Source organism: Macadamia integrifolia, unplaced genomic scaffold (assembly GCF_013358625.1).
Source record: "Macadamia integrifolia cultivar HAES 741 unplaced genomic scaffold, SCU_Mint_v3 scaffold108, whole genome shotgun sequence".
NCBI classification, from domain to species: domain Eukaryota; kingdom Viridiplantae; phylum Streptophyta; class Magnoliopsida; order Proteales; family Proteaceae; genus Macadamia; species Macadamia integrifolia.
Window position 1 is genome coordinate 593,473 of NW_024868077.1, and position 9,871 is coordinate 603,343.

The following is a 9,871-nucleotide window of genomic DNA, read 5'->3' on the forward strand; positions in this document are numbered from 1 at the left end:
CATCACCGTCTCTGTCACCAACGAGATCGACAGCCCCATGGTCGGGGCGTTCACTCTTCTTCCCCTCTTTCTCTCCCTTCTTCCCACACGGCACTGCAACTGATCTATTGCAGAAAAAAAATTTATCTCCATCACTGTCTTCGGCGAGATCGATGGCTTCATGGTCAGGGCGTTCACTCTTCTTCCCCTCTTTCTCTCCCCTCTTCCCGCACAACTGATCTATTGCAGAAAAAAAAGAAGTTTATATCTATCTCCGTCATCGGCGAGATCAACGGCCTCATGGTCGGGACGTTCCCCCTCTTTCTCTCCCCTCTTCCCACACGGTGCTGCAACTAATCTGTTTAAAAGAAAAAAAGTTTACCAAAACAGTTTTAGAGAGAGGTGGAGAAAAAAATATGAGGATGTTAGGGTTAGGGATCTTGTGACCTCTCAAATCGGGGTAATAAGAGAAACTTAGCCGGAATCCCATGGGCAGGGATGGAAGATCCATGAAAAGTCTTCCTATTCACCTAATACTACGACATTACTGTATATCGATCATCTCCATAATTCAATTATATCAATTTGAAGTGGGACTGATCGCCATGGCTGGCCAGCCATTTCTCTGCCCTCGCTAGCTTACTGCTATGGATCACGAAGACGAAATGTGAAAGAGCCGTAGAGAACTTTGAGGTACGGTGGTTTAGACTCTAGTGTTCCAGAATCTGGATGCCATGGTTTCTATTTTCAATCTTACTGTTTTGTTCCTTCTCGTGAGAATTAGGGGAGCCTCACAATGAGATATTGTTGGTTTCACCTATAATGGATTCGAAGGTGCAGGTAATGGCGTTGAGCTGGACTCGTAGCAAAGATCACATCCAATGGTCTCCTCATGTTGGCCAAGGCCACCACTAGAGAGCAGAGTGATGTCTTCTACTCTACCCCATTTCACTTCCTCAACTGAGCCCCTTCAGGTGGAGCCACTGCTCTCTCTCTCTCTCTTTTTTTTTTTTTTTGCAACAGATCAGTTCCCTTTCTTCTCTAATCACGACAATGAAACCCATATCTCCGTTGCTGCCTTGACCATGAGGCCGTCGATCTTGTCGGTGACAGAGAGGGTGACGGTGATGGAGATGGAGATGGAGATAGTAAAGGAGAAGAAGAGTGACGGTAGAGTGTCAGGGCTTGGTAGATTTGTCACACCCTACCTCCAATAGGCTAAGGCATGCGGCACTGGTCATCTCACCGTATCCAGTCAGCCTGTTTCTCCAAGATCTAGACTAGGGTAGATCATAACACCACCACTACACTACGGAAGATCAGAGTTTTATTTTTATTTTTTTAACATATGCACAGTCCAGCAAACAAAATATCTTACCTAAGCTCCAGTGCCAACTAAGTGATAAGATATATTTACAATTATGCAGATGAGAGTTACATACCTTACAAAAAGAGAATATTCACAGTTTACAGTATCTCAGTAGTAGACTATATACATCAGAACAGGAATATGTACACAAAAAGATATAGGAATAGTCCATCCTACTCCTCAGAAGTACTGGCCTCCATAGGCGCAATCGTCACATTCACAGGTGGGTCCGTGATCGAGTTCATCTTCTAGAATATGGGCCATGTGATCCATGGACATTGTCTCATAATCAATGCCAGGAGTCAACAGAATACCACCTTCGTCATCTATAGGATCAGAGGAAATGGGGTGAGCACTGGTAATGCTCAGTGAGGGATGGGGGAGAATAAGCCCACACATCCATATGCAATACATGCTCCACACATAGAGAATGACACTCATGAGTCCATTTAATTAACTATACAAAATTCATAATCCATTACTAGGTCTCATCACCTATGGGTATAAGTGCTACCAACGTAGGTGGCATACCCTACCTTGTATGTTGGGCCTCAGGTATACAAGCTACGCCGCATACAGGAGTCAGCCAATGCCGGTACGGGTCCCAGGCCACACCAGCTAACCCCTAAAAGGTAACCCCGTATCATAAATATATTCACAAGCATACAGTACGTCGTATCCTGTCTCACATCCTTAACTGATACCCCACAACTCATCACAAGTGCACTGCTGATCAGGCAGCCACATAATTCGGGATTAGTCCGTACCTAACCCCCTACTGACATGGGGTGTAGCACATGGGGTTGTGATACCTAACCCAGCATTCTAAATGATGCACAACCAATCATTTCAATCACACATACAAACATGGGCACTTGCATGTGACCCATTTCACCTGCCTTACCTTTCTCATTTCCATTCCATCCCATTCCATCATAATAGCACTATCAAAGAATAAATGCAGGTAAATGTAAATGCACATACACAAGCAATTTAATGCATAAACATGATTAAACAAACACACCAAAAGAATAGGAGTTGAGAAGGGCACCCACTCACCTTGGTATTCAATTTTGGCAAGTTCACTTCTTGGATTCAAGAAAATTGCCACACTGTCACTTATGTTCCCTATTCAACAGATATTTAAATCATTAGGTACATCACAAATTCCTACATTTTATCTACTTGCTTTAAGTATAGCATTCCCATACCCAACCTATAGAGGTCTTTGTCTGTTCCTTCCTACATACATATTGATTCATTGATTTCTTATACATTTTCTATAGTAGAATTAGATATAGAGAATCACTAATAGATCCTCATTGGTTGAAGGGGTTTCATCCATACTTATAGTCCTCGAGGTCATATGAAATTCCAAACATTAGACCCTACAGTCATGGGTTATGTTTCTCATTAATTCTTATATAAACAAATTCAAACTTATGTCCAAAGGTTTAGTAACCTGTTACACAGCCCATCTGGCTTCAGGAACCCAAATCGGTGGGTTACCTGGGTCAAAACCGGTACCATGTTTGTTGTAGTGTCCGAATTGCATCCATTTTTTATTTTAAATTTTCAATACTTATCTTAGGTCAGTAAGGAAAAATGTTAAATGCCAAGTTGACCCAATTTTGGGTTTCAATTTATTACACCCACAACTAATATAGTCTAATTCTGCAGGCATAGTGTAGGAATTTAAAGAGAACTGCAGAATTAGAGTATTTCTCATGCCTTGGCCATCAATTTGAGATGAACATTTATAAGTACCAACATAACCTAATTAATTCAGCCCCTATTGCATAATTTCAGCTTGAATAAAATTATGTTCCTAGGGTTTGGCAGAATTTTCACTAAATCAATCTTATTCCATCCCTTATTGCATAATCCCTACTGAAAAAGAAGTAGTCCTATGTTCTAAGGTTTAGCAGGGATAGGGTTTTTTTTTTACCAGTTGGGTCCCCAATAGCCCATAGAAATTAGGACTTTCTTTACTGGGCAGCTATTCTACTTACAGGGATTCCTTGGCAGTTAACAATTGGGTAAAACTCTAACCCTAGCTGCCCAATCTATATGAAATTACCTAATTAACCTTACTGTAGTAGTAAGTTCACTTACCTGGGTGCAGAGTTGATCTAAGAGCAGCCTGAGGTGAGTGAGTTCCCTCCTCACTTCTCTTTCTTCCTCTTCTTCCTTCTCTTTCCTTCTTCTTCTTCTCCTTTCTTTCTTTTTCTCCTTACTGTTACAGCAGTCACGTTTGATACAATCTCAGCCCATTATCCTTATATATAAGGCAGCCCCAAGGGTTTGTTTGGCTAGCCCTCTTCAAGTATTGCTAAGGTCTGTTTGGTTGCCCTCTTAAATCCTTATAACTAAGGTTTGTTTGGCTGCCTTCTTAAGTTGGCTGCCCTCTTTTATTTCCATATAAATTGCATACATACTATATATATATATATATATATAATACCTAGTAGTCTATAAATTCATTTCCTCTAAAGTATGCATTTCATGCTTCATTTAAGTCTCTTCCTATAGGGGTATAATGGAAATTTTGCACAACAGAGGTGGGCTCCACAGTGTAAAAACCCAAAAATTACATTCTACTAGGCAAAATTGGCTGGCCAGTTTTGGACTTACCAGTGTGGGTGTGATCATACCAACACTAATGCACTAAATCCCATAAAACTCCTTAATTAAGCGTGCTTGGGTGAGAGTAGTATTAGGATGGGTGACCCCCTGGGAAGTCTTTATGTTGCATTTTTTTTTGCTACTATTCTTAGTCTTGTACTTAAACTTACCTCTTTGTCCACCCCTCCTTATGAGTTCCCCAATGATATTGGCAAGCTGAACAGGAGCAGGTGGGGTCACTTATGCTTTCTTGGCACTCCACAACTGCCAACCATGCCAGCATTGGCTTCTTCTGCTCTTTCTTCTTGCCTGTCCACAAGTAGGGGTATAAATATCAGATTAGGGTGTTACAAGATTAGGTAATACAACAAGTACCAACGGTGTACATTTGACCCTACTAATCCAACGATCAAGGCTTACTAGCATACCTGATACATTGGTATCCTGCTAGCATGCCTGTCCTTTTCCCAATTTATATATACTATATATTGGTCTGAGCCTAGCCCGAATTGATCCTGCTTGGAAATCTCAACCCTAGTCCAACCCATAGGCTGAAAAGCCCAACCCATGCCTTGTTGGGCTCAGAGTAGGCTTGAGTGGGCTCGAACTCGCCAGGCCAAACTTCCACCTCTAAACTAATCACATGTAAATTGAAAGATAACAAGACAATAACTTTTTTTGTAAGAAGAAAATAACTTGTACATATATGCCTATAATCACTACAAAAAAAGTGGTCAAATACCGCACTTGGACGAGGGCCTATGGCCGCGGTTGCCGTAGACCGCGGCTAAATCCACTCTATTGCTGCAGTTTTTACAAAGCGTGACAATTTGTACACCATTAACCACGGTCTAACCAAACCATGGCTATAGAACCATCAATAGTCACGTTTGTTGTAAACCGCGGCTATATGTATAACACTCATCACGGTTCTTCAGAACCATGGCTATTGATATTGTCTATAGCTGCAGTTATAAATAACCGTGGCCATATATATCTATTACCGTGGCAATAGATACATATACGGCCACCGTTATTTATAACCGCGGCTAAAGACATGTTTATTATTTTATACTTATCCAACATGCTATATTATATCTCTTAGTGTAATAATAATAATTCATTATTGGATTTTCAAGGTTTTGCTCACAATTTCGTGATCAACCAATGAATTACCCTTGAAGTAGAATCTTTTCATTGAAAACTCCAATTGACATGATATCAGTGCTATTTGATCCCCCCCCACCTTTATATTAAGTGGTTTCAACCTAATGTTTTTAATTGTTCGTAGTCCCACTACAATTATATGGTCCTATCATTGTCAGCCAATGAGGACCCTCGTATAATTGTAAGGTATAAGTTTAAAATGGTCCAAAAAATTGTTTTCTTAAAAAATAAAAGGTAAATCGGTCCTATCTAGATTGAGACCGACGAGTATGTCTTAATATTGGTTGAGACCAATCCCCAATTTTTAAAACATTGTATTAACACTGACCAATTAAGAACTAAAGTTCCTTAACTGTTAAACTCATTCATTCCATACTAAAATTGATTCAACCTGACATAAATCAAATTGAACTGACTTTTTGACACTAGAGTTTCTAAAATTGCGTAAGCTGATTGATGAATCAATCGATTCAGATCGGAATCGATAGACAACGATCCCAATTTCCACCATATCTAACCATACTACTGGAATTGGAATCAGATTTGAATCAATTCCTTGAATTGTACAGTTTCATGAGCTAATCCCCAATTGCTGAACCGATAATTTAGTTGTCACCACAAAATACCCAAGTTCCAATTAGATCAGACTGATTCAAGTTGAAGTCCGAATCAGCTCTAAATGATTCAATCCAAGATAAGACAGGTAAAAATTATCATAGTATATATATGGTAACTAAAATAAGACAGGTAAAAATTATCAAAGTATCAGGTTAACCAATTATATCTGCTAAAAAATTTATGTAATATTTGGTTACCAATTACAACGGCTAAAAATTTTCCATAATATTTGGCTTTTTTTCTTTTTGTTAATCAAGGGCCAGCTTAATTACGTGCATCTCGTCTAATCCTCAGGGAGACTAGCACAGCAACTCACCGCCACAGTCTCCACTTAAAAAATATTTTCAATTTTTCACAATAAGATAGAAGTGGAAGTTTATAATGAAAGCACATCATTTATTTACAATATTGTATGTACATGATATCGATATTGGACTATCCGAATCAGGTTCACATACGTGAACAATCTCGTACGTCCTTGATTCGTGGATTTGGAATATATTAAATAAAGAGAGATAAAATGGATTCAAATCTCGTACGAGAACCTAATCACTCTCGATATCTTAACAATTGCCATCAATAGAAGAATGCATTAGACAAATCCATATCAATATCGATAGGGGTGTCAATCGGTCGGGCCGGTCCGGTCTTGATCAGGTTTAATCGGGCTTGAAGACTTTCAAAGGCTGCACCCTGTCTGCCCATTTAACTAATCGCGCTTTGTGGCAGTTAATAGGGGATTGGAATGGGGATGTTTTGTACTTTTATAATCACTTAATGTATTACTTTGCTTTGATTAGTAATGGTTTTATTTAAAATAAAAAAAGTAATAATAATGCTTTTGAAAGTTTATGGTTAAATTAAAGGAGGGATTAGGTCCCTGCAGTATGTATATTGTGTACATTCCCTCATCTACTTTTCATTTTCCCTCTACCAAAAAAAAAAAACTTTTCATTTTCCTTCCAAACTGTTCCCGCTAATATTCTACACAGAACAAAAAACAAAAAAAGAGAAAGAGAAGAAGAGGGTGGGTTCCCACAAAAAAACACTACAGTTGTGCGCGTGGGTTTCTCTCAGTTATACCCTAATCGATCGCTCTCAATATATTCTGTGAATACACCTAATTGCTAGCATCGCTCTTGATCTTGTGAATACACCCTCTGAGAACCCTTTTCAAGGACTGTGTTAGAGACGGAGGGAAGGTCACACACCTGCTCTTCAGTAGAGGAGTACAGGTATGATGATTCCTCTCTTTTCTTCTCTTTCTACTTCTTCATCTTCGGTTTCTGCAATTTAGTGTTTTATTTTTTGGCAGGAAACCCTGCTCTTGCGCAGAGGGAGAAGAGGACTCCTCCACACTCCGCCCTGGTACTGAAGATAGGTATGATTTCTCCTCCCTTTTTTCCTGATATTTTCTTGTATATCAATTTCTCTTGGCTGACCCGACTTTGAAATTGGATGACTTCTGAATAAGATGATAATCTTATTCCCTGATAACTTTACCATTTTGCCAATCCCTAAGTATTAAGAAGTGATTGGCTAGACAAACAGTATATGGGGATGGGTTGCAATGAACACAGAGATCAATTGAGGTTTTTCAGGTTTCAAAGTTTAGGTGAGCTACCTTACATCAGCGTTATTAGAAAAAATTGATTATGTATTTGTTGATTGCCTTAATACTTATTTTGATTGATAAGTAGTTTGTTATGCAAATATTGCACTTAAATTTTTTTTTTTAAAGTTGACATTTTGCAAATAGATTTACTTACTTTCATTTTATTTTATTGTTTGTATACAGATTTTAGATAATGGAGGGTATAACCCCACCTACAGAGGGTACTAGTGTCACTGAATCATCTTCTTCAAGAAGTATAACTCTTTACTTTTTAACTTATAGTTAGTAAATTCACAATACTACATTAATAAATAATATTATCTAATCGTTGCATGTAGATACCAAGAAGAAAAGAGGGCCAAGTAAAAGCGTCAAAACAATGGCAATTCCTCATGGCCAACTAGTGAAGTTAAGAGCAAATCAGCTAAATCAGTTAATTGGTGATGAAGCTGCCCAATTTAGTACATATTTGGGCACCTTGATTAGGAGCCAAAAAATGATGCCACTTAACTATGAAGATTGGAGATATGTTCCAGAACACTATAAGGAACAACTTTGGAACCATATCCATGTATAGTTTTATCGCATTAATTAATTTATAATCCAACATTTAATGTGATAGTGTATTGTGGTTTTTTTTGTTGGTCTTTAATGTCTAATATTTTGCTATATTGTAGTATAAATATGAAATACCAATTCAGTGTCAGAAACATGTATGCCAACAAATTAGTGGCATATGGCGGGCGTTCAAAAAAGAATTGAAGAAAGAAACAATTAAGAAATATGGGTGTCTTGAAAATTCTCAACCAGATGATAGGGTCCCAGCAGATCAGTGGCGTGATCTTGTAGCAATATGGACATCTGCGAAAAAGAAGGTAATATTTTCTTCTTCTTCAATCAAACTTGATATTCTAATGTGATTGTGGGTTGACCAATTTTAATGATGTTTCCTAATATGGTAGGCAATTAGTGAAAAAAACAAAGATAATAGAAAACTCCAGGTTATGAATCATAGTTATGGGAGGATGAGTTATGCAAGGGTGGGAGAGAAGCTGGTATGTTTTTATGCACATGTATGAACATTAGAAATTTTACAATGTTCTTTTGAATTTGGCTTTGTTCTAATAATCATGTATGTTTGTTTAGAGTAAGGAGCATCCTACTGGGAAATGGCCAGGTAGGGTAAAAGTATTTCTAACCACGCATAAAAAAAAGGGAACTAACCAACCTACAGATGAGAGATCTGGAATTGTTATGGTTAGTATATATATATATATATATATATGCTAAATCTTGATTATTGTTGTGTTAAATTGGTTTGTGAATAACTTGGGCTTCTGAATAACTTGGTTTTTAAATTGATTTGTAGGCCAAAATGAAGCAAAAGCAGAGTGAGCTGCCTCCAGAGTTGAGAGATAATAGTGATGAAGAGGACAATATCTATAGAGAAGCTTGTGGCAAGGAAGGCCATGGACGTGTGCATGGTATTGGGCTTGGTGTAAGCCCAAAAGACATGAAGCTTACAAAAACCGATCTTGCGGTCAAAAGCAAACTTAAAGATGCCAAAGATATGTTAACCCTTGAGTTCGAAAAAAAGATGGAAGCACAATTGGCTGAAAGGGAAAGGAAGTGGCAAGAAGAGATGAAAGCTCAATAGGAAAGCACACAAGCAGAGATGAAAGCTCAACAAGAAAGCACACAAGCAACGATGGCTATGCTTAACACTATGAAATCAGAAATGGACCGATTAACACAAGCCTCAATTAAAGGAAACTCACAGAGTTCTGCGCAATTGGCTAAGTTACAAGTTTATTAAATGACTTTGATATGTTTATTTTAAAATTTTATTAAATGACTTTTGTAGGTTTATTTTATTACAAATATATACAACTAATTGGAATCATTCGACCAGATGAAGCTTAAGGCCATTGCATAAGCTTCCCTCCTCATTTTTTGGTATATTGTAAATTAATTTGGACTCTTTACCAATTCAATTTGATTACTTTTATCTTATTCTATTATCCCTTACTGTGGGTTTGTAATATAGATGTATGTTCCAATTCACAAGTTGTGATGCAAGCCCTACGTATGTGAGGAGAATTGCAATAGTTGATCCTAGCTAGGATATATTTTTCATCTTTTATGACATTTGATATCTTTTGGTTTTTTTTTTTTTTTCGTTTTCTTAATTCTGTGAATTTTTTAAAAGTCAAGTGTGGTGAGAACTCTATCTTTTTACATCACAAACTTTGGATGATGAACTATTAGTTTATGCTACTAAGCAAGTATGAACATATATTAACTTTTTATGCCAAGTAATTTGTGTGTGGTCGGAATTATATTGTCTCACATTTCATAACTTTTGTAGGCAACATTGCTTTTAATGAATTATTAGAATCTCTATATATTGAGCTTGATTGGACTTAGGAACAGGTAAGATGAAGGATTATACATATAAGTTCTTTTAAAAAACTCTTGTTATTTTACTTGTAAGTTGA

The 9,871-nt window shown here is 37.6% G+C and overlaps 1 pseudogene; it reads left to right on the forward strand.

The window, feature by feature from the left end:
• Positions 1-3,988: 3,988 nt before the first annotated feature.
• Positions 3,989-4,106, forward strand: LOC122062632 (annotated as a pseudogene).
• The last annotated feature ends 5,765 nt before the right edge of the window (positions 4,107-9,871 follow it).